General features: G+C 41.6%; 1 pseudogene; it reads left to right on the forward strand.

Annotated features, from left to right (window-relative positions):
* Window positions 1-23,075, forward strand: part of LOC116189774 — a 33,610-nt pseudogene that overhangs the window by 9,592 nt on the left and 943 nt on the right.

The following is a 23,075-nucleotide window of genomic DNA, read 5'->3' on the forward strand; positions in this document are numbered from 1 at the left end:
AAACGATCAAAGTACAATGTAAATTTTGTAAAATAAAGCCTTAAGCCAGTCTTCCACCACACTCGGAGTCTGAGCGAGCGCGGCATTGGATTTCTGTAGTGGGTCTGAGCGAGCTCCCTTTGAGGTTGTGGTTGGCTGACTAGTTCCTCATCTTTCTCAGCAGCTTATCGGCGAAGGTAATCGATCATATTGTTGGTGAGATCGACTATAGTAGCTATGCCTGGAGTGGGGGATGTTCTGGCAGATGTGCCGGTCTTTGTTTGTGGAGACTCGGTGGGATCCTCGTGTGTTGACGGACTTTGTCGAGGCATGAACAAGAGGTCGAGCAAGGCATCTCTTACCAAGACGAAAGGAAGACTGACTTAGGACTCATCCATATGAATGACACCCTAATTTTGTAAAACAGATGATGCATGTGTGCAAAAAAAGTAAATGCCCACGGCTTAGTACAAATTACAAGGTATATCGCTCTGGAAATAGAAAAGACTCAAGTGGCACGCAGGCCGACTCAACGGACTGTTCGTCGAAGCCGGGTTAGAGGATGGCATGGAGCTCCTGCAGAATGCATGGTTTTAGTGCTACAGGGACCGTGCTATGTAAGGATGGGGGCTCCCGACTCAAGGGTGTCAATTCCTTGAAACCGAGCGGGATTCTTTTCAAGGCCTAAGCGGCAGTCGAACTGCGCGCCGTACCCCTACTTCGAACCCCTATCTAACCTATGCTCCTATTATCGGTCGTGGGATGCGACCCATAGGTACCTATAAGCTAGTATGATATGCAATGCGTGTGCGGGAAATAAAAGTGCGTAAAGCAGATAAGCGAAAAATTACGGAAAGCGATAAATAAACAAGCAAACAAAGCAAGCGGGAACGAGCCTAAACCCTCTAAGTGTCCCCAGTGGAGTCGCCAAGCTGTGCGCACCCGAATTTCGTCTGGTCGGGGCACGCATGCGCGCGCCTAAATGCAACGCGGCTTGGGAGTGTCCACCTTCCCGGGGACGCGCGACGGACGCACATGAGAAGGAGTCGCCACTTGACATTTTACGACCCGAAGGTCGGGGGCCGGCAAGTTACCTAGGTCTAGGGTACGAGGTACACCTACAATGCTAAGGCATATGGTCTGCGAAACCCGAGGTTCCGAATTCGGGGGTTCTGTTACATGCGAGCCTATATCTCGCATGCCCTATTGGTACTTTAGCTTGTCTAGGTTTACCATTTTTTATTTAATTATCGCTTAATTAAGTTCCGCTCACTTTACCCGTTTTGACACCGTAAATTCGAAGAAACACTCCGACCGTCCGCTCTCCGACCGGGATTCTTACATGAATAAACGTACAGCATAAATCCTTACATTGTCCTCTCAAATAAATAAAATACAAATTACAACAACTGAATCCCGGTCAGTTCGCGTTCGGTCATTATTCCACACGTGCTCACCGTGTGGTTTGAAAAGACTGAAATTAAAATTAAGGTGCGCACTTGGTGTTTAGGGGATTAGATCCTGTAATCTACGATTGAGGCGTTGGACCCCATGTGAATCGTATCCTAAAGGGTCGGGCTCGACCCGCATAACAAAAACGTGTAAAAATGTAACAAGTAACGCAAATAAACAAACAATGAGATTTTGTTATTGCCGAATTTACGTGAGTTAATCAATTATTATACGGGGTATCTTGGCATACAAATCCTACCCTAAAACAAACAAAAGGGATGATGGATAGGGTATGTAGCATTCGGCATTCTTTAAAACGGACCCGATAGACATGACATCTGTGGTCGAGTCTCGAATGTGTGGGTTATTTTTAGATTATTCTGTATTGTGGCAATATGGCTTTTACAGATTAAGAGTGTTTTCACCTAAAACCCAAAACCTAACCCTCTACTTGACTATTTGCCCATGTTGATTATGCCGAGTTTGTGATTAATCCGTTTTTCCATGTTTTAACCCGTTCTAAACACAAACCTACACTAGAGTGACGGCAGGACAAGAACCGGTAATCATGCCCTTGAATCGGTAAATATGTGTGTGCATGAAAATCAAGATTACGTTGTACGTATCTCGGTGCTTTTGAAATTGTGAATTTTGAAAAGGGCATGACTAACAGTTCTTGAACTGTCGATGCGATTACAGATTATTAATCAGTTCGTACAATTTATTTAAAAGAGTCCAGCGATTTAATTTAGCCAAATTTAACGTCTCGATTACCCCGTATGTAGAATTTTAGGTTAACTAGAAATTTGCCGAATGCTTTAGTCTACGGATTTCGAGTCGTCGAGATAGCCATTAGTTGACCGTCCGATAAACTCTAATTTCCGACATGGTCACGTTGTATACATATAATTACAAAAATAAAATATTTAAATGGGGCACATACATTGTCGGTGGGTGATCCAAGTAGGAAGGGGTCGGATATTTTTAGAAAATGTCCAGATGACTGAATTGAACGATTTTAAAATAGCAGGGACTGATTTGGAAATTCGGATGAAGTTTTGGGGACCGATTTGAAAATTTTGGAAAAGTTGGGGACTATGTAAAATTACTGAAACTGTCCCAGGACTTGTTTGAAATGAATTTGAAAATCTGGATTAATCTGGAAACGAAAAAAATGGCCCCAGGACTAAACTGAAACAACTTGAAAAGTTATTTGGGATGCTTGAAAATTTCTGGGAATTCCAGGACCGATTGGAAAATAGTAAAATGACTGGGACTTGATTGAAAAGAAATTTTGAAATTCGGGGCAGATCTGAAAAAACGGTGAAAAAGGCCCCGGGACTAAACTGAAACACCTTGGAAAGTTATTTGGGATGCTTGAAAAATTTTGAAAAATTTAAGGACTAATTGGAAAATAGTAAAATGACTGGGACTTGATTGAAAATAATTTTTAGAGTTCGGGGCAGATCTGAAAAAATGAAATGCGTCCTTTGGACTGAAATGTGACAAAACGGAAAGTTCGTAAAGTTGAGTTCGGGACAAATCCGATCACCCACGCTACCCAAGAACACTCATTTCACATGATATCCATCAAGTAAGCAATAATATTCTGGAAAGGAGCCCTAATCATGCCACTAAGTCGAGAATTTACCTAGTTCGGGGAGTTGAGGTGCGGTTTTGTAAATAAAAAAAATAAAATAAAAAAAATAAAGAAAGAAATCGCTGGACGAATGCGGATTGGTTTGAATTGGGTCGGATTGGGCCGCTGGGATCCGGGCCAGTTGTTGGGCCAAACTGGGCCGGTATTGGACGGACCGGGCCGAGGCTAGTGGGCCGGTGGACGTGTTGCTGCTGGGCCGAGCTGGATGACTGGGCTGGGCCTTTGCCGGACTGGGAGTGAGATGGGCCGCGGAGATCTGGGCTGTTGGGCCGTGGGGATCTGGACCGGGCCGCGCTGGGCTTCTGGGCCGGGCCTGTCTGTTCAATGGAGATCTGGATCCGATTAGAAGAAGAAGAAAAAAAATAAAAAAAAATAAAATAAAAGGTGGAGACAAGCAGAGGGTGGCCGATGTCGTGGGCGAACTCGAGCTGCGGGTTCGGCGAGGGAGCTGGGAACTTTTCAGCCTTGGGCGAGCTGCGGGTCTCGGCGAAAAGTCGAGTTGGGAGTTCCTCGTAGGCGAGCTGTGGGTCTCGGCGAGAAGTCGAGCTGGGAGTCTTCGGGGTGAGGTCAAGCTCCGAGTCTCGGACGTGAGGTCGAGTCGCGGTTTTTTTCGTTTCCGTGGACGAGCTCCGAGAAATCCCGGTCGTTTCGAGCCGAGAGGATCCACAAAATCGAGCCGTCGGCCGTGCGTGAGGACCGAAACGAGCTGAGGTTTTTTTTCTTTTCGAGAATGAGCGAGCGCCGGGATTTTTTCAAAAAATTCAGCCAGAGCCCCAGAGAGAGAGAGCTGTCGTTTTTTTTTTGCTGCCTCCCCCATCTTTGCTAGGGTTTCGCCAAGAAGAAAAATGAAATTGAAATCGGCGAGATTTTTGCCAAAGATTGGAAGATTTGATCATGAGAAGAAGGAAAGAAAAGAAACAAAAGGAAAGAAGAAGAACAGGAAACGGGAGAAGCTAGGGGAAGGAGTGGAAGGAAAGTCAAAAAATAAAATTCTCGTCTTTGCAATTGGATGTCCAAAAAATGATCCTGGACTGGCATTGTGTTCAGAAAAATTTACGGATCAATGTTATGCAATAAAATTTTTTCTGACCTTGAGTTTCCTTCTCGGATTTGAAAATTGACGTCGACGCGCGTGAAATTCAAAGACACCCCGTAAAAATATTTTTATAAAATTGATGTCACTTTTTTTCAAAGGCCATGAATGCTCGAGCAATTCGCTAGAAATACTTCCTTCATGCGAGGTGACAAAGTGATGATTTTGTCGCTTTGGAGTCGGTGGACCGAAATGGGGTGCTGACACGTGCCTACGCGCGTATACGCACCCCACTCCACGCCAGGCCCAGTATGTCGAGTGCAGCCAAAGTGCGCCTTGTGTTAGTCCTCCCTCGCCCGAGCACGGAAGAAGAGCCCGGTTCGAGGTCAATTGTTGAGGGTGGGTGTTTAAGGGCACGTGATAACGTGTAGGCAAAAAAATAAATCACACGTTGCACGTGAGGGCAGGTGTTGAGGATATTAATCCCATATAGAAAAGATGTATCAAAATCCATTGGTTTATATGAGACTTGGGTATCATCACTTATCAGCTTGAGCTTTTAAGTGAATATGGATGGACCCAGGTCCGTATAAATCCAATGAAAATTTAATACAAACTATTCGCAGACCACGAAAAAGAAACCATTATTTGTTGTATATGCATTAGGGCAATGAAGTACCTTCCAGACTTGCCATAACTTTGAATTTTGGCAGGTACAACTTCTCATGCTCCAACAGTGAAGTTGAGGAGCTGCGTGAGATTGTAAGGGAAGGTTTCGAGCTCTTGGGCGCCTTCAATTGGTTGGATCATTTGTCGTGGTTGAACTACTTTTGCGACCCTTTCCAGATCAAGAAACGTTGCTCGGCTCTCATACCGAGAGTCAAAAAGTTTGTCATTGGCATTATCAAAGAACACCGGCTCAAGCGGCTCCCAGGGAACAATCTTTTGGACAACCCCGACTTTATGGATGTTTTGCTCTCTTTGGGTGGTGAAGAGAAGCTATCTGAAAATGTACTCTCTATATAACTTAAATTTTTTCTTAATGAGCAGCTTATAGTTAAAAATATATATATATACATATTTTCACAAAAAACTTCCTTTTGTTTTTTTGAGTATCAAATATATGATGAGTGGCTACAACCATAATTTTATATTTTATGGCAGGAAATGATTTTTCGTGATACTGATACGACTGCGATATTAACTGAGTGGATCATGGCAGAGTTGGTTCTGAATCCTTACGTGTAGACTAAACTTCAACAAGAACTTGATTCCGTCGTAGGACCGATGATTTTCAAGGATACTGAGGCGGCAAAATTGCCCTGTCTTTGAGCTATGGTGAAGGAGACCCTACGCATGCACCCGCCTGGGCCCTCCTATCATGGGCCAGGGTATCCACGTCGGACGTCCAACTCTCAGCAATGGCAAGGTGGTGCCCGCCAACACCACCGCCATGGTCAACGTGTGGGAGGACCCCCTAGTGTTCAGGCCGGAGGGTTCTTGACCAGCTCGGGTGGGGTCGACATTGATGTGAGTGACACAGCGTATAACGCGAGTAACCGTCACAGACCCGTTGATTCGTGCACGAATACCGGAACTACGACTTTCTATACCTGTTGATTCAACGAATACCAAGAAATAGGCATCAAACTCGAATCGATCCGAGATTGGACAAAGCACGTGTCAGCACCTAATTTCGGTCCATCGGCTCCGAGGGGGGGCAAAATTGTCATTTTCCAATTTATCACATTTTCTTTAAAAAAATTAAATTAATTTTAATTAAATTAAATATATATGTATTAAAAAAAAATAAGGGTTTCGGGCAGGCCGGACAAGGCCGGGCAGCGCTCGCCTGCTGCCCGCGATCCCCGCCGGCTCGGAGATCCCCAAAATCGCGATTTTCGCGATTTCTTCAAAATCGGCCGAAATCTTAACGGAAAAGGGGAGGGAATTCCAATTAAATGGATAGAAATACAATTCGGATGGGGGGAACACGACCCAGCAAACGAAATCGAAAAATTGGCCCTCGATTTGAAGAATTTTGAAATCGGAGAACTCGGAGCTTTCGCCGGAAAACCGCAAGTTTTCCCCCCTGATTCCGACGGATTAAGCACCGGTGAGGTCCCGATCGACCACGGCGAAACATCGGCGGCGCCCAGAGTTATCTCCCGCACCTTCTCGTGCCTTCGTCGCAGCGTCCAGGGGCAAGAGCCACTGCCCGCGGCGCCATCGCCGCCGTCCTCCTCAGACCCCGACCGCCTTGAGTTAACGGGCCTCAGCCCAATTCTCTTTCTTCGCAGGTCCAGTCTAGAAGTTCGGCCCATTCGGCCCAACACTCCAGTTCGGCCCAGCGTCTATCCCGGGCGGTTTCTCCTTCGGGCGGGCTAGCCCGATCCGGTCCGATCCGATCCGACCCGATTGTCCGGCGTTTTTTTTATTTTATTTTATTTTACAGATAAGCCCCTCAACTTTCTGGACTAGGTAAATTCTCGACTTAGTGGCATGATTAGGGCTCTTTTCCTAAATATTAATGTTTGCTTGATGGATATAATGTAAAATGAGTTTTCTTGGGTCGCGTGGGTGATCGGATTTGTCCCGAACTTGATTTTACGAACTTTCCGTTTTGTCACATTTCAATCCAGAGGACGCGTTTTATTTTTTTCAGATCTGCCCCGAACTCTAAAAATTATTTTCAATCAGTCTTGGAATTCCCAGAATTTTTTTAAGCATCCCAAAGAACTTTCCAGGTTGTTTCAGTTTAGTCCCGAGGCCATTTTTCACCTTTTTCAGATCTGCCCCGAACTCTAAAATTATTTTCAATCAAGTCCCAGTCATTTTACTATTTTCCAATCAGCCCTGGAATTTTCAGAATTTTTCCAAGAATCCCAAAGAACTTTTCAAATTGTTTCAGTTTAGTTCCCGGATCATTTTTCGCCCTTTTCAGATCTGCCCCGAATTTCAAAAATTCTTTTCAATAAAGTCCCAGCCATTTTACTATTTTCCAATCAGTCCTGAAATTCCCAGAATTTTTCAAGCATCCCTAGGAACTTTTCAAGTTGTTTCAGTTTAGTCCTGGGGCCTTTTTTTGTTTTCAGATCAGTCCAGATTTTCAAATTCATTTCAAATAAGTCCTAGGACATTTTCAGTAATTTGTTTTACACAGTCCCTATCTTTTTAGAATTTTCAGATCGGTCCCCAATTTTTTAGAATTTTCAAATCAGTCCCCAATTTTTTTTAGAATTTTCAAATCAGTCCCTGCTCTTTTAAAATAGTTCAAATTAGTCCCCTGGACATTTTCTGAAATATCCGGCCCTTTTCTATTTGGATCACCCACCGACAATGCATGTGCCCCATTTAAATATTTCATTTTTGTAATTATGTGACCATGTCGGAAATTAGAGTTTATCGGGCGGTCAACTAATGGCTATCTCGACAGCTCGAAATCCGTAGACTAAAGCATTCGGCAAGGTTTTTAATTAACCTAAAATTCTACATACGGGATAATCGGGACGTTAAATTTGACTAAATTAAATCACTTGATTTCTTTAAATGGATTGTACGAATTGATTAATAATTTGTAATCGCGTCGACAGTTCAAGAACTGTTAGTCATGCCATTTTCAAAATTCACAATTTCAAAAGCACCGAGATACGTATAACGTAATCTTGATTTTCATGTACACACATATTTACCGATTCAAAGGCATGATTACTGGTTCTTGTCCTGCCGTGATGCTAGCGTAGGTTTGTGTATAGAATTGGTCAAAACATGGGAAAACAAATTAATCACAAACTCGGCTTAAATCAAACATGGGCAATAGTCGAATAGAGGGTTAGGTTTTGGGTTTTTAGGTGAAAATACTTTTAATCTGTAAAAGCCATATTGTCGCGATACAGAATAATCTAAAAATAACCCACTCATTCGAGACTTGACTATGAACATCATGTCTGTCGGGTCCGTTAAATGATGCCGAATGCTATATACCCTATCCATCATCCTATTTGTTTGTTTTAGGGTAGGATTTGTATGCCAAGATACCCCGGATAATAATTGATTAACTCATGTAAATTCGGCAATAACAAAATCTTATTGTTTGTTTATTTGCGCTTACTTGTTACATTTTTACACTTATTTGTTATGCGGGTCGAGCCCGATCCTTTAGGATACGATTCACTGGGTCCAATGCCCGTAACCTTCGATCACAGGGTCCAATGCCCCCATACACCGAGTGCGTATTTAATTTAATTTTCGGTCTTTTCCAAGATCATACGGTGAGCATGAGTGAAATAACGGCCGAACGCGAACTGACCGGGATTCAGTCATTGTAATTTATCTTTTATTTGAGAGAACAATGTAAGGGTTTTATGATGCATATTTATGTTGGGAATTGGTGTATACCCTAGATGCAATCTATCATCAGTTCTGTAATATGACATGTATTTCATTATATTACGAGGCATATTTGTTATTGTGTAGATTGCGCTAAATATGATTTTACACAATAATGTCCTTGGAATAGTAGGTTCAATAGGCATCAAGTGTGACTTGATTGTGAGATCCTATAATTACTGAACATTATTCCTAAATGTCCATAGTCAAAGTATTATCGTTAATTAGGACAACGATAATACGGTTAGACTAGTGTAAGTGTTGATTGATGACCAAATCTCATAGGTCATGGATATGGAGATATCAAATCACACCACATGTATACATTAAGAGTAATGTGTATAGGACTGATCCGCCATGAGATTGCTACATGGGTTGTTACGTGACTGTCATTAGCATATCTCAAAATGACTATAGTGTAATGGTCCTTTGACTTGAGGTCACCATAGATTCCTACATGTAATGTCATATACTTTGATACTGTCAAACGCCACTGTAACAGGATGGTTATAAAGACAGTTATTGGGTATACCACAGAGCAAGGAGAGGAATGTGAGTGATCAAGATAGAATTTGTCCCTCCTACGAAACGGGAGCGATATCTCACGGCCACTTGGTGGTTAAGTCTAAAAGTGTATGCATACCCAAATGAGTCGATATAACGATATCGAGCTCATTTGTTCTGATAGACTTACCCGGTAAACCAAGAAAGAGAGATATTGAGCCATACAAGGATGTCATCGACCATGCCTTGGGCTCAATAGAGATATAGAGGACAATGGATTATATTACACGGTAATATAGGTCACGAGGTTCATCGAGAAATTGACTTTTCGATTACTTGAGTAACAGTGATGCATTGCTAGATGCCGCTCACTGTTTGTAATATTGAAATAGAGATTTTGATATTACTGTCAACGTAATTGGGAACCTACAGGGTCACACACGACGACTAAATCGACGGGATATTTTGAAACAATAAAATCGTCTAATAAAGATTAGATGATTTATGGTGCGACCGATTAATCGGATATTTAATGAGATTAAATTTGTCGATTAATTGTATTCGATTTATTAGATTAATGGACATCATTGATACACGATACAATGTGTATGTATGTAAAATATATAGAGATATAGATCGGTGGAGTTTACGTTTTCGTCACCGCTCTTTCTCTTATAAAAGGGGGGCAATGAATGACAGACTATATATATATACATACACGATTGGGATCCTTATTTCACTTTGTCCCACACCGTCAGGACATGAAATTCGTCCCCCCCAAGCTCTATATATATAGATATATATAGCTCAAAGGTTTTAAGATATATGTGAGAGTGTGTGGATATATATATATATGTGATATATATATATGCATGCATAAGCATATACGTATATACATGTGTGTATGCTTTATTTTAATATAAATAATTTGAATTGAATTGTTCAATTCAAATTAGGTCCATTAGTCTGAAAATTTCGAGTGTCGCATCGGTGTTTCTTTCGAGTATTGGTCGCTAGCACCGCCGATCTCGAAAACTCGTCGACAAAGTCGGTGTGGATACCAGTAGAGGCGTCACGCGTGGGATGCTCGGTCGACAACTTTAAATATTCCAGGTACGCTTTTATTTATTCTTATTCTTCTAGTAGGTCTTGGAATTAGTTTCACGGGTAGGAAATTTTGAATTTCTGTTCCTTTTACGCTTCCGTTGCGCCCCGTGGAACTAGCAATTGGTATCAGAGCCTAGCTAGTTAGAATCTGAGTAGATAATAGCATAAAATATGATTTTATGCTTGGTACTGGTATGATTATGTTTGATATTTGCGGTGCATGACTGTTAGACATGGACTAGGTCCTAGTTGTGTTAGTATAATAGTTATACGTGTGGACTATTATGTAATTGTTACATAATAGTGTATGGTGAGATCGATTAAATGTTAATAAAATCCCTGAAAATATTAAATCCATATCCTTCCACCGTGTAACGCTCGTCAAGACCAAGATCGATGAGTGTGTAGACCTTGCCTTCGCAGGATGCCCTCATCTATCCTAGTAAGACGTGGTGTTTACCAATGGGTCGGACTTAACTGAGCAAGCCTAATAGGATTAGGAGTTCAGAGGCATGTAGTTGGGCATCGATCTATAAGATAGATTTGAATAAAGAGTTATTCACCCAACTAATCAAGAGTTGCATGTGATGCAATTAGGAAAGTGAGTTCCCTACCTAAATAGCCAGTTTTGGGTGAATCAGCCCTCGCTGACTCAGAGCTTGGTGAGATATGCATCTTGAAGTACTATGAGAATGATATTCTCTGAATCAATGTTCAGGGTCATTGATTTGATATAAATAGTGAGAGCAATATTTAATAGAGTCCTCATTAAATATTGTAGTGTCATAATACTTATTTTGCATATTTCTGTGGTAGTTACCATGGCAGGGAGCACGTCTAGTATTTTCTGTTTGCGATCCGTCCTTGATAAGGACAAACTGTCAGGGAATAATTTCCTTGGTTGGTATCGAAACTTGAGAATTGTTCTCACCCAAGAAAAGAAACTATATGTCTTAGAGCAACCTCTTCTTGAGTCACCACCTGACGATGCCCCCCAAGCTGAGAAAGATGCTTATAGTAAGCATCATGATGATGCCGTAAATGTCGGATGTCTCATGTTAGTCACCATGGACTCGGAGCTTCAGAAGCAACACGAGAACATGATGGCGTACGATATGATCGTGCATCTCAGGCAACTCTATCAAGAGCAGGCCCGACATGAGAGATTCGAGATCTCTAAAGCATTTTTTTAGGCAAGGTTGACTGAGGGTAGCCCAGTGGGTCTTCATGTACTCAAGATGATTGGGTACGTCGAGACTCTGGGAAGACTGGGATTTCCTCTGGGTCAAGAGTTGGCCACAGATTTAGTCCTACAGTCACTGCCCAGCAGTTATAGTCAGTTCATTATGAGCTATAATATGAATGACTATAATAAACCATTGCCTGAATTGCTTAACATGTTGAGAACAGCTGAGCATGATATCAGTAAGGGGATGTCCGTTCTAATGGTCCAGGGGACCAAAAGAAAGGGCAAGGGCAAGAGTAAAGGCAAGAAGGCTAAAGGTGCATCCAAGTATGACTTGGATGCGTTGAAGCCTAAAGCCAAGGTGGCGAAGAATGATTACTGCTTCCATTGTGGCAACACTGGACATTGGAAGCGGAATTGTAAGGTATACCTGGAGGAGTTGAAGAAGAAGAAGGGAAGTGAGACTTCCACTTCAAGTATCCATGTTATAGAGATCAATGTATCTACTACTTCTACATCTTGGGTATTAGATACCGGGTGTGGTGCTCATATTTGTGGAAATATGCAAGACCTAAAGAACAGTAGATCGTTGGCAAAGGGCGAGGTGGACCTACGAGTTGGAAATGGAGCAAGAGTTGCTACATTAACTGTAGGGACTTATCACCTAGTTTTGCCTACTGGGTTAGTATTAGATCTTAACGACTGTTATTATGTACCTGCTATTAGTAGAAACATAATATCTGTTTCTTGTTTGGACAAGAAGGGATTTTGTTTCACTATCAAGAACAAGTGTTGTTCTATGTACATGAATGATGTATATTATGGCAATGCACATTTAAGTAATGGTCTGTATGTTCTTGATCTAGATACGCCTATTTATAATGTGGAAACCAAACGGCTCAAATCTAATGATTCGAACCCGACTTACCTCTGGCATTGTCGTTAAGGCCATATTAGCGAGAATCGCATCTCTAGACTCCATAAGGATGGATTATTGGACTCGTTTGATTTAGAATCGATCGAGACATGCGAACCTTGCTTAATGGGGAAAATAACTAAGGCCCCTTTTACCGGAAAAGGTGAGCGAGCTAGTGATCATCTGGCTCTCATACATACAGATGTATGTGGACCAGTGAACAAGCTTGCTAGAGGTGGGTATCTCTACTTCATTACATTTACTGATGATTTCAGTAGATTTGGATATGTGTATTTGATGAAACACAAATCTGAATCCTTTGAAAAGTTCAAAGAATTTAAGAATGAAGTGGAGAATCAGTTGGGTAAGAGCATTAAAGTTCTTCTATCAGATCGAGGAGGTGAATATTTGAGCTATGAGTTCGCTGACTATCTTAAACAGTGTGGGATTTTATCTCAACTGACTCCACCTGGAACACCACAGTGGAATGGCGTAGCTGAAAGGAGGAATCGAACTTTATTAGATATGGTTCGATCTTTAATGAGTCATGCAAACTTACCTGACTCCTTCTGGGGATATGCTCTACAGACAGCTGCTCTCATATTAAACAATGCTCCGTCGAAATCAGTTGAAAGGACACCATATGAGATGTGGTATGCGAAGCGTCCCAAGATGTCTTTTCTAAAGATATGGGGTTGCGAAGCTTATGTGAAGAGATTGTCTTCGGATAAGCTTGGCCCTAAATCGGACAAATGTTACTTTGTGGGGTATCCTAAGGAAACTCGAGGATACTATTTCTATAATCCCATCGAGGGCAAAGTGTTTGTCGCTCGAACTGCGGTATTCCTTGAGAAAGAGTTTCTCTCCAAAGGAACTAGTGGGAGGAAATTAGAACTTGGGAAGTTCTACCACAAAATGACATTGACCAATCGACGGGCGATGTTGCAGAACAAGTACCACAAGTTGTTGTGGCACAATCTTCTACACAAGTGACACAGGAGCCTCGTAGGTCTAGTAGGATACGTCATGAGCCCGAGAGATATGGATTTCTCGTGACTCAAGACAATGACGTATTGCTCATAGATAATGATGAGCCTACAACCTATGCGGAAGCCGTAATAGGCCATGACTCTGAGAAATGGCTGGAGGCCATGAGATCTGAGATGGAGTCCATGTACACTAACCAAGTATGGACTTTGGTTGATCCACCTGAAGGGGCAAAACCCATTGGGTGTAAGTGGGTCTTCAAGAAGAAGACTGATATGGACGGTAATGTGATTACCTTTAAGGGCCGACTTGTGGCAAAAGGTTTTAGACAAGTTCATGGTGTTGACTATGATGAAACCTTTTCCCCGGTGGCTATGCTTAAATCCATCAGGATCTTGCTTGCAATTGCAGCTTATTATGATTATGAGATCTGGCAAATGGATGTCAAAACTGCTTTCCTGAACGGGAAGCTCCTCGAGGATGTGTATATGACACAACCTGAGGGTTTTGTCGATCCACATAGTGCCGGAAAGGTTTGTAAGCTACAACGGTCTATTTATGGGCTGAAGCAAGCTTCTAGGAGCTGGAATCTTCGTTTTGATGATGCAATCAAAGAGTTTGGTTTCATCAAGAATGAAGATGAACCATGTGTTTACAAGAAGGTTAGTGAGAGCGTAGTGATCTTCCTAGTGTTGTATGTAGACGACATACTTCTGATCGGGAATGACATTCCTTCCTTACAGTCTGTGAAGACATGGTTGGGAAGGTGTTTCTCTATGAAGGACTTAGGCGAAGCTACCTACGTGCTAGGTATTAGGATCTATAGAGATAGATCCAGGAGACTGCTTGGCCTAAGTCAGAGTGCATACATAGATAAAGTGCTTCGGCGTTTTAGCATGCATGATTCTAAGAAAGGGTCGCTGCCTATGTTACATGGCATAAGCCTTTCGAAGGCTCAAAGTCCTTCTACTCGAGAGGAGAGGGACCGCATGAATAGGATTCCATATGCGTCAGCTATTGGATCCATCATGTATGCTATGTTATGCACTCGATCAGATGTCTCGTATGCTTTGAGTATGACGAGTCGATACCAATCAGATCCAGGTGAAAGACACTGGATTGCAGTAAAGAACATCCTTAAGTACTTACGAAGGACTAAGGAGATGTTTTTGGTATATGGAGGCGAAGAAGAGCTCGTTGTAAGAGGTTACACAGATGCTAGCTTCCAGACCGATAAGGACGACAGTAGATCGCAGTCAGGGTATGTGTTCTGCCTGAATGGAGGTGCTGTGAGTTGGAAGAGTTCCAAACAGGAGACAGTAGCCGATTATACCACAGAGGCCGAGTATATTGCTGCCTCTAACGCTGCAAAAGAGGCCGTTTGGATCAAGAAGTTCGTGACAGAACTTGTTGTGGTTCCTAGCATCGCAGACCCAGTGGATCTCTATTGTGACAACAATGGAGCCATTGCGCAAGCTAAGGAACCCAGGTCTCACTAGCGATCCAAACATATACTCAGGCGCTTCCATCTCATTCGCGAGATCATCGACAGAGGAGATGTGAAGATATGCAGAATACCAACAGATGAGAATCTCGCAGATCCACTTACGAAGCCTCTTGTGCAGCGCAAGCACGAGGCTCACACTAGATCTATTGGCATTAGACAGATGCCAGATTGGCTCTAGTGCAAGTGGGAGATTGTTGGGAATTGGTGTATGCCCTAGATGCAATCTATCATCAGTTCTGTAATATGACATGTATTTCATTATATTACGAGGCATATCTGTTATTGTGTAGATTGCGCAAAATATGATTTTACACAATAATGTCCTTGGAATAGTAGGTTCAATAGGCATCAAGTGTGACTTGATTGTGAGATCCTATAATTACTGAACATTATTCCTAAATGTCCATAGTCAAAGTATTATCGTTAATTAGGACAACGATAATACGGTTAGACTAGTGTAAGTGTTGATTGATGACCAAATCTCATAGGTCATGGATATGGAGATATCAAATCACACCACATGTATACATTAAGAGTAATGTGTATAGGACTGATCCGCCATGAGATTGCTACATGGGTTGTTACGTGACTGTCATTAGCATATCTCAAAATGACTATAGTGTAATGGTCCTTTGACTTGAGGTCACCATAGATTCCTACATGTAATGTCATATACTTTGATACTGTCAAACGCCACTGTAACAGGATGGTTATAAAGACAGTTATTGGGTATACCACAGAGCATGCAGAGGAATGTGAGTGATCAAGATAGAATTTGTCCCTCCTACGAAACGGGAGCGATATCTCACGACCACTTGGTGGTTAAGTCTAAAAGTGTATGCATACCCAAATGAGTCGATATAACGATATCGAGCTCATTTGTTCTGATAGACTTACCCGGTAAACCAAGAAAGAGAGATATTGAGCCATACAAGGATGTCATCGACCATGCCTTGGGCTCAATAGAGATATAGAGGACAATGGATTATATTACACGGTAATATAGGTCACGAGGTTCGTCGAGAAATTGACTTTTCGATTACTTGAGTAACAGTGATGCATTGCTAGATGCCGCTCACTGTTTGTAATATTGAAATAGAGATTTTGATATTACTGTCAACGTAATTGGGAACCTACAGGGTCACACACGACGACTAAATCGACGGGATATTTTGAAACAATAAAATCGTCTAATAAAGATTAGATGATTTATGGTGCGACCGATTAATCGGATATTTAATGAGATTAAATTTGTCGATTAATTGTATTCGATTTATTAGATTAATGGACATCATTATACACGATACAATGTGTATGTATGTAAAATATATAGAGATATATAGATCGGTGGAGTTTACGTTTTCGTCACCGCTCTTTCTCTTATAAAAAGGGGGGCAATGAATGACAGACTATATATATATACATACACAATTGGGATCCTTATTTCACTTTGTCCCACACCGGTCAGGGACATGAAATTCGTCCCCCCCAAGCTCTATATATATAGATATATATAGCTCAAAGGTTTTAAGATATATATGTGAGAGTGTGTGGATATATATATATGTTTATATATATATGCATGCATAAGCATATACGTATATACATGTGTGTATGCTTTATTTTAATATAAATAATTTGAATTGAATTGTTCAATTCAAATTAGGTCCATTAGTCTGAAAATTTCGAGTGTCGCATCGGTGTTTCTTTCGAGTATTGGTCGCTAGCACCGCCGATCTCGAAAACTCGTCGACAAAGTCGGTGTGGATACCAGTAGAGGCGTCACGCGTGGGACGCTCGGTCGACAACTTTAAATATTCCAGGTACGCTTTTATTTACTCTTATTCTTCTAGTAGGTCTTGGAATTAGTTTCACGGGTAGGAAATTTTGAATTTCTGTTCCTTTTACGCTTCCGTTGCGCCCCGTGGAACTAGCAATTGGTATCAGAGCCTAGCTAGTTAGAATCTGAGTAGATAATAGCATAAAATATGATTTTATGCTTGGTACTGGTATGATTATGTTTGATATTTGCGGTGCATGACTGTTAGACATGGACTAGGTCCTAGTTGTGTTAGTATAATAGTTATACGTGTGGACTATTATGTAATTGTTACATAATAGTGTATGGTGAGATCGATTAAATGTTAATAAAATCCCTGAAAATATTAAGTCCATATCCTTCCACCGTGTAACGCTCGTCAAGACCAAGATCGATGAGTGTATAGACCTTGCCTTCGCAGGATGCCCTCATCTATCCTAGTAAGACGTGGTGTTTACCAATGGGTCGGACTTAACTGAGCAAGCCTAATAGAATTAGGAGTTCAGAGGCATGTAGTTGGGCATCGATCTATAAGATAGATTTGAATAAAGAGTTATTCACCCAACTAATCAAGAGTTGCATGTGATGCAATTGGGAAAGTGAGTTCCCTACCTAAATAGCCAGTTTTGGGTGAATCAGCCCTCGCTGACTCAGAGCTTGGTGAGATATGCATCTTGAAGTACTATGAAAATGATATTCTCTGAATCAATGTTCAGGGTCATTGATTTGATATAAATAGTGAGAGCAATATTTAATAGAGTCCTCATTAAATATTGTAGTGTCATAATACTTATTTTGCATATTTCTGTGGTAGTTACCATGGCAGGGAGCACTTCTAGTATTTTCTGTTTGCGATCCGTCCTTGATAAGGACAAACTGTCAGGGAATAATTTCCTTGGTTGGTATCGAAACTTGAGAATTGTTCTCACCCAAGAAAAGAAACTATATGTCTTAGAGCAACCTCTTCTTGAGTCACCACCTGACGATGCCCCCCAAGCTGAGAAAGATGCTTATAGTAAGCATCATGATGATGCCGTAAACGTCGGATGTCTCATGTTAGTCACCGTGGACTCGGAGCTTCAGAAGCAACACGAGAACATGATGGCGTACGATATGATCGTGCATCTCAGGCAACTCTATCAAGAGCAGGCCCGACATGAGAGATTCGAGATCTCTAAAGCACTTTTTTAGGCAAGGTTGACTGAGGGTAGCCCAGTGGGTCTTTATGTACTCAAGATGATTGGGTACGTCGAGACTTTGGGAAGACTGGGATTTCCTCTGGGTCAAGAGTTGGCCACAGATTTAGTCCTACAGTCACTGCCCAGCAGTTATAGTCAGTTCATTATGAGCTATAATATGAATGACTATAATAAACCATTGCCTGAATTGCTTAACATGTTGAGAACAGCTGAGCATGATATCAGTAAGGGGATGTCCGTTCTAATGGTCCAGGGGACCAAAAGAAAGGGCAAGGGCAAGAGTAAAGGCAAGAAGGCTAAAGGTGCATCCAAGTATGACTTGGATGCGTTGAAGCCTAAAGCCAAGGTGGTGAAGAATGATTACTGCTTCCATTGTGGCAACACTGGACATTGGAAGCGGAATTGTAAGGTATACCTGGAAGAGTTGAAGAAGAAGAAGGGAAGTGAGACTTCCACTTCAAGTATCCATGTTATAGAGATCAATGTATCTACTACTTCTACATCTTGGGTATTAGATACCGGGTGTGGTGCTCATATTTGTGGAAATATGCAGGACCTAAAGAACAGTAGATCGTTGGCAAAGGGCGAGGTGGACCTACGAGTTGGAAATGGAGCAAGAGTTGCTACATTAACTGTAGGGACTTATCACCTAGTTTTGCCTACTGGGCTAGTATTAGATCTTAACGACTGTTATTATGTACCTGCTATTAGTAGAAACATAATATCTGTTTCTTGTTTGGACAAGAAGGGATTTTGTTTCACTATCAAGAACAAGTGTTGTTCTATGTACATGAATGATGTATATTATGGCAGTGCACATTTAAGTAATGGTCTGTATGTTCTTGATCTAGGTACGCCTATTTATAATGTGGAAACCAAACGGCTCAAATCTAATGATTCGAACCCGACTTACCTCTGGCATTGTCGTTTAGGCCATATTAGCGAGAATCGCATCTCTAGACTCCATAAGGATGGATTATTGGACTCGTTTGATTTAGAATCGATCGAGACATGCGAACCTTGCTTAATGGGGAAAATGACTAAGGCCCCTTTTACCGGAAAAGGTGAGCGAGCTAGTGATCATCTGGCTCTCATACATACTGATGTATGTGGACCAGTGAACAAGCTTGCTAGAGGTGGGTATCTCTACTTCATTACATTTACTGATGATTTCAGTAGATTTGGATATGTGTATTTGATGAAACACAAATCTGAATCCTTTGAAAAGTTCAAAGAATTTAAGAATGAAGTGGAGAATCAGTTGGGTAAGAGCATTAAAGTTCTTCTATCAGATCGAGGAGGTGAATATTTGAGCTATGAGTTCGCTGACTATCTTAAACAGTGTGGGATTTTATCTCAACTGACTCCACCTGGAACACCACAGTGGAATGGTGTAGCTGAAAGGAGGAATCGAACTTTATTAGATATGGTTCGATCTTTAATGAGTCATGCAAACTTACCTGACTCCTTCTGGGGATATGCTCTACAGACAGCTGCTCTCATATTAAACAATGCTCCGTCGAAATCAGTTGAAAGGATACCATATGAGATGTGGTATGCGAAGCGTCCCAAGATGTCTTTTCTAAAGATATGGGGTTGCGAAGCTTATGTGAAGAGATTGTCTTCGGGTAAGCTTGGCCCTAAATCGGACAAATGTTACTTTGTGGGGTATCCTAAGGAAACTCGAGGATACTATTTCTATAATCCCATCGAGGGCAAAGTGTTTGTCGCTCGAACTGCGGTATTCCTTGAGAAAGAGTTTCTCTCCAAAGGAACTAGTGGGAGGAAATTAGAACTTGGGGAAGTTCTACCACAAAATGACATTGACCAATCGACGGGCGATGTTGCAGAACAAGTACCACAAGTTGTTGTGGCACAATCTTCTACACAAGTGACACAGGAGCCTCGTAGGTCTAGTAGGATACGTCATGAGCCCGAGAGATATGGATTTCTCGTGACTCAAGACAATGGCGTATTGCTCATAGATAATGATGAGCCTACAACTTATGCGGAAGCCGTAATAGGCCATGACTCTGAGAAATGGCTGGAGGCCATGAGATCTGAGATGGAGTCCATGTACACTAACCAAGTATGGACTTTGGTTGATCCACCTGAAGGGGCAAAACCCATTGGGTGTAAGTGGGTCTTCAAGAAGAAGACTGATATGGACGGTAATGTGATTACCTTTAAGGGCCGACTTGTGGCAAAAGGTTTTAGACAAGTTCATGGTGTTGACTATGATGAAACCTTTTCCCCGGTGGCGATGCTTAAATCCATCAGGATCTTGCTTGCAATTGCAGCTTATTATGATTATGAGATCTGGCAAATGGATGTCAAAACTGCTTTCCTGAACGGGAAGCTCCTCGAGGATGTGTATATGACACAACCTGAGGGTTTTGTCGATCCACATAGTGCCGGAAAGGTTTGTAAGCTACAACGGTCTATTTATGGGCTGAAGCAAGCTTCTAGGAGCTGGAATCTTCGTTTTGATGATGCAATCAAAGAGTTTGGTTTCATCAAGAATGAAGATGAACCATGTGTTTACAAGAAGGTTAGTGAGAGCGTAGTGATCTTCCTAGTGTTGTATGTAGACGACATACTTCTGATCGGGAATGACATTCCTTCCTTACAGTCTGTGAAGACTTGGTTGGGAAGGTGTTTCTCTATGAAGGACTTAGGCGAAGCTACCTACGTGCTAGGTATTAGGATCTATAGAGATAGATCCAGGAGACTGCTTGGCCTAAGTCAGAGTGCATACATAGATAAAGTGCTTCGGCGTTTTAGCATGCATGATTCTAAGAAAGGGTCGCTGCCTATGTTACATGGCATAAGCCTTTCGAAGGCTCAAAGTCCTTCTACTCGAGAGGAGAGGGACCGCATGAATAGGATTCCATATGCGTCAGCTATTGGATCCATCATGTATGCTATGTTATGCACTCGATCAGATGTCTCGTATGCTTTGAGTATGACGAGTCGATACCAATCAGATCCAGGTGAAAGACACTGGATTGCAGTAAAGAACATCCTTAAGTACTTACGAAGGACTAAGGAGATGTTTTTGGTATATGGAGGCGAAGAAGAGCTCGTTGTAAGAGGTTACACCGATGCTAGCTTCCAGACCGATAAGGACGACAGTAGATCGCAGTCAGGGTATGTGTTCTGCCTGAATGGAGGTGCTGTGAGTTGGAAGAGTTCCAAACAGGAGACAGTAGCCGATTATACCACAGAGGCCGAGTATATTGCTGCCTCTAACGCTGCAAAAGAGGCCGTTTGGATCAAGAAGTTCGTGACAGAACTTGTTGTGGTTCCTAGCATCGCAGACCCAGTGGATCTCTATTGTGACAACAATGGAGCCATTGCGCAAGCTAAGGAACCCAGGTCTCACTAGCGATCCAAACATATACTCAGGCGCTTCCATCTCATTCGCGAGATCATCGACAGAGGAGATGTGAAGATATGCAGAATACCAACAGATGAGAATCTCGCAGATCCACTTACGAAGCCTCTTGTGCAGCGCAAGCACGAGGCTCACACTAGATCTATTGGCATTAGACAGATGCCAGATTGGCTCTAGTGCAAGTGGGAGATTGTTGGGAATTGGTGTATGCCCTAGATGCAATCTATCATCAGTTCTGTAATATGACATGTATTTCATTATATTACGAGGCATATCTGTTATTGTGTAGATTGCGCTAAATATGATTTTACACAATAATGTCCTTGGAATAGTAGGTTCAATAGGCATTAAGTGTGACTTGATTGTGAGATCCTATAATTACTGAACATTATTCCTAAATGTCCATAGTCAAAGTATTATCGTTAATTAGGACAACGATAATACGGTTAGACTAGTGTAAGTGTTGATTGATGACCAAATCTCATAGGTCATGGATATGGAGATATCAAATCACACCACATGTATACATTAAGAGTAATGTGTATAGGACTGATCCGCCATGAGATTGCTACATGGGTTGTTACGTGACTGTCATTAGCATATCTCAAAATGACTATAGTGTAATGGTCCTTTGACTTGAGGTCACCATAGATTCCTACATGTAATGTCATATACTTTGATACTGTCAAACGCCACTGTAACAGGATGGTTATAAAGACAGTTATTGGGTATACCACAGAGCATGCAGAGGAATGTGAGTGATCAAGATAGAATTTGTCCCTCCTACGAAACGGGAGCGATATCTCACGACCACTTGGTGGTTAAGTCTAAAAGTGTATGCATACCCAAATGAGTCGATATAACGATATCGAGCTCATTTGTTCTGATAGACTTACCCGGTAAACCAAGAAAGAGAGATATTGAGCCATACAAGGATGTCATCGACCATGCCTTGGGCTCAATAGAGATATAGAGGACAATGGATTATATTACACGGTAATATAGGTCACGAGGTTCGTCGAGAAATTGACTTTTCGATTACTTGAGTAACAGTGATGCATTGCTAGATGCCGCTCACTGTTTGTAATATTGAAATAGAGATTTTGATATTACTGTCAACGTAATTGGGAACCTACAGGGTCACACACGACGACTAAATCGACGGGATATTTTGAAACAATAAAATCGTCTAATAAAGATTAGATGATTTATGGTGCGACCGATTAATCGGATATTTAATGAGATTAAATTTGTCGATTAATTGTATTCGATTTATTAGATTAATGGACATCATTGATACACGATACAATGTGTATGTATGTAAAATATATAGAGATATATAGATCGGTGGAGTTTACGTTTTCGTCACCGCTCTTTCTCTTATAAAAAGGGGGGCAATGAATGACAGACTATATATATATACATACACAATTGGGATCCTTATTTCACTTTGTCCCACACCGGTCAGGGACATGAAATTCGTCCCCCCCAAGCTCTATATATATAGATATATATAGCTCAAAGGTTTTAAGATATATATGTGAGAGTGTGTGGATATATATATATATGTTATATATATATGCATGCATAAGCATATACGTATATACATGTGTGTATGCTTTATTTTAATATAAATAATTTGAATTGAATTGTTCAATTCAAATTAGGTCCATTAGTCTGAAAATTTCGAGTGTCGCATCGGTGTTTCTTTCGAGTATTGGTCGCTAGCACCGCCGATCTCGAAAACTCGTCGACAAAGTCGGTGTGGATACCAGTAGAGGCGTCACGCGTGGGACGCTCGGTCGACAACTTTAAATATTCCAGGTACGCTTTTATTTACTCTTATTCTTCTAGTAGGTCTTGGAATTAGTTTCACGGGTAGGAAATTTTGAATTTCTGTTCCTTTTACGCTTCCGTTGCGCCCCGTGGAACTAGCAATT

Source organism: Punica granatum, unplaced genomic scaffold (genome assembly GCF_007655135.1).
Source record: "Punica granatum isolate Tunisia-2019 unplaced genomic scaffold, ASM765513v2 Contig00018, whole genome shotgun sequence".
NCBI lineage: Eukaryota > Viridiplantae > Streptophyta > Magnoliopsida > Myrtales > Lythraceae > Punica > Punica granatum.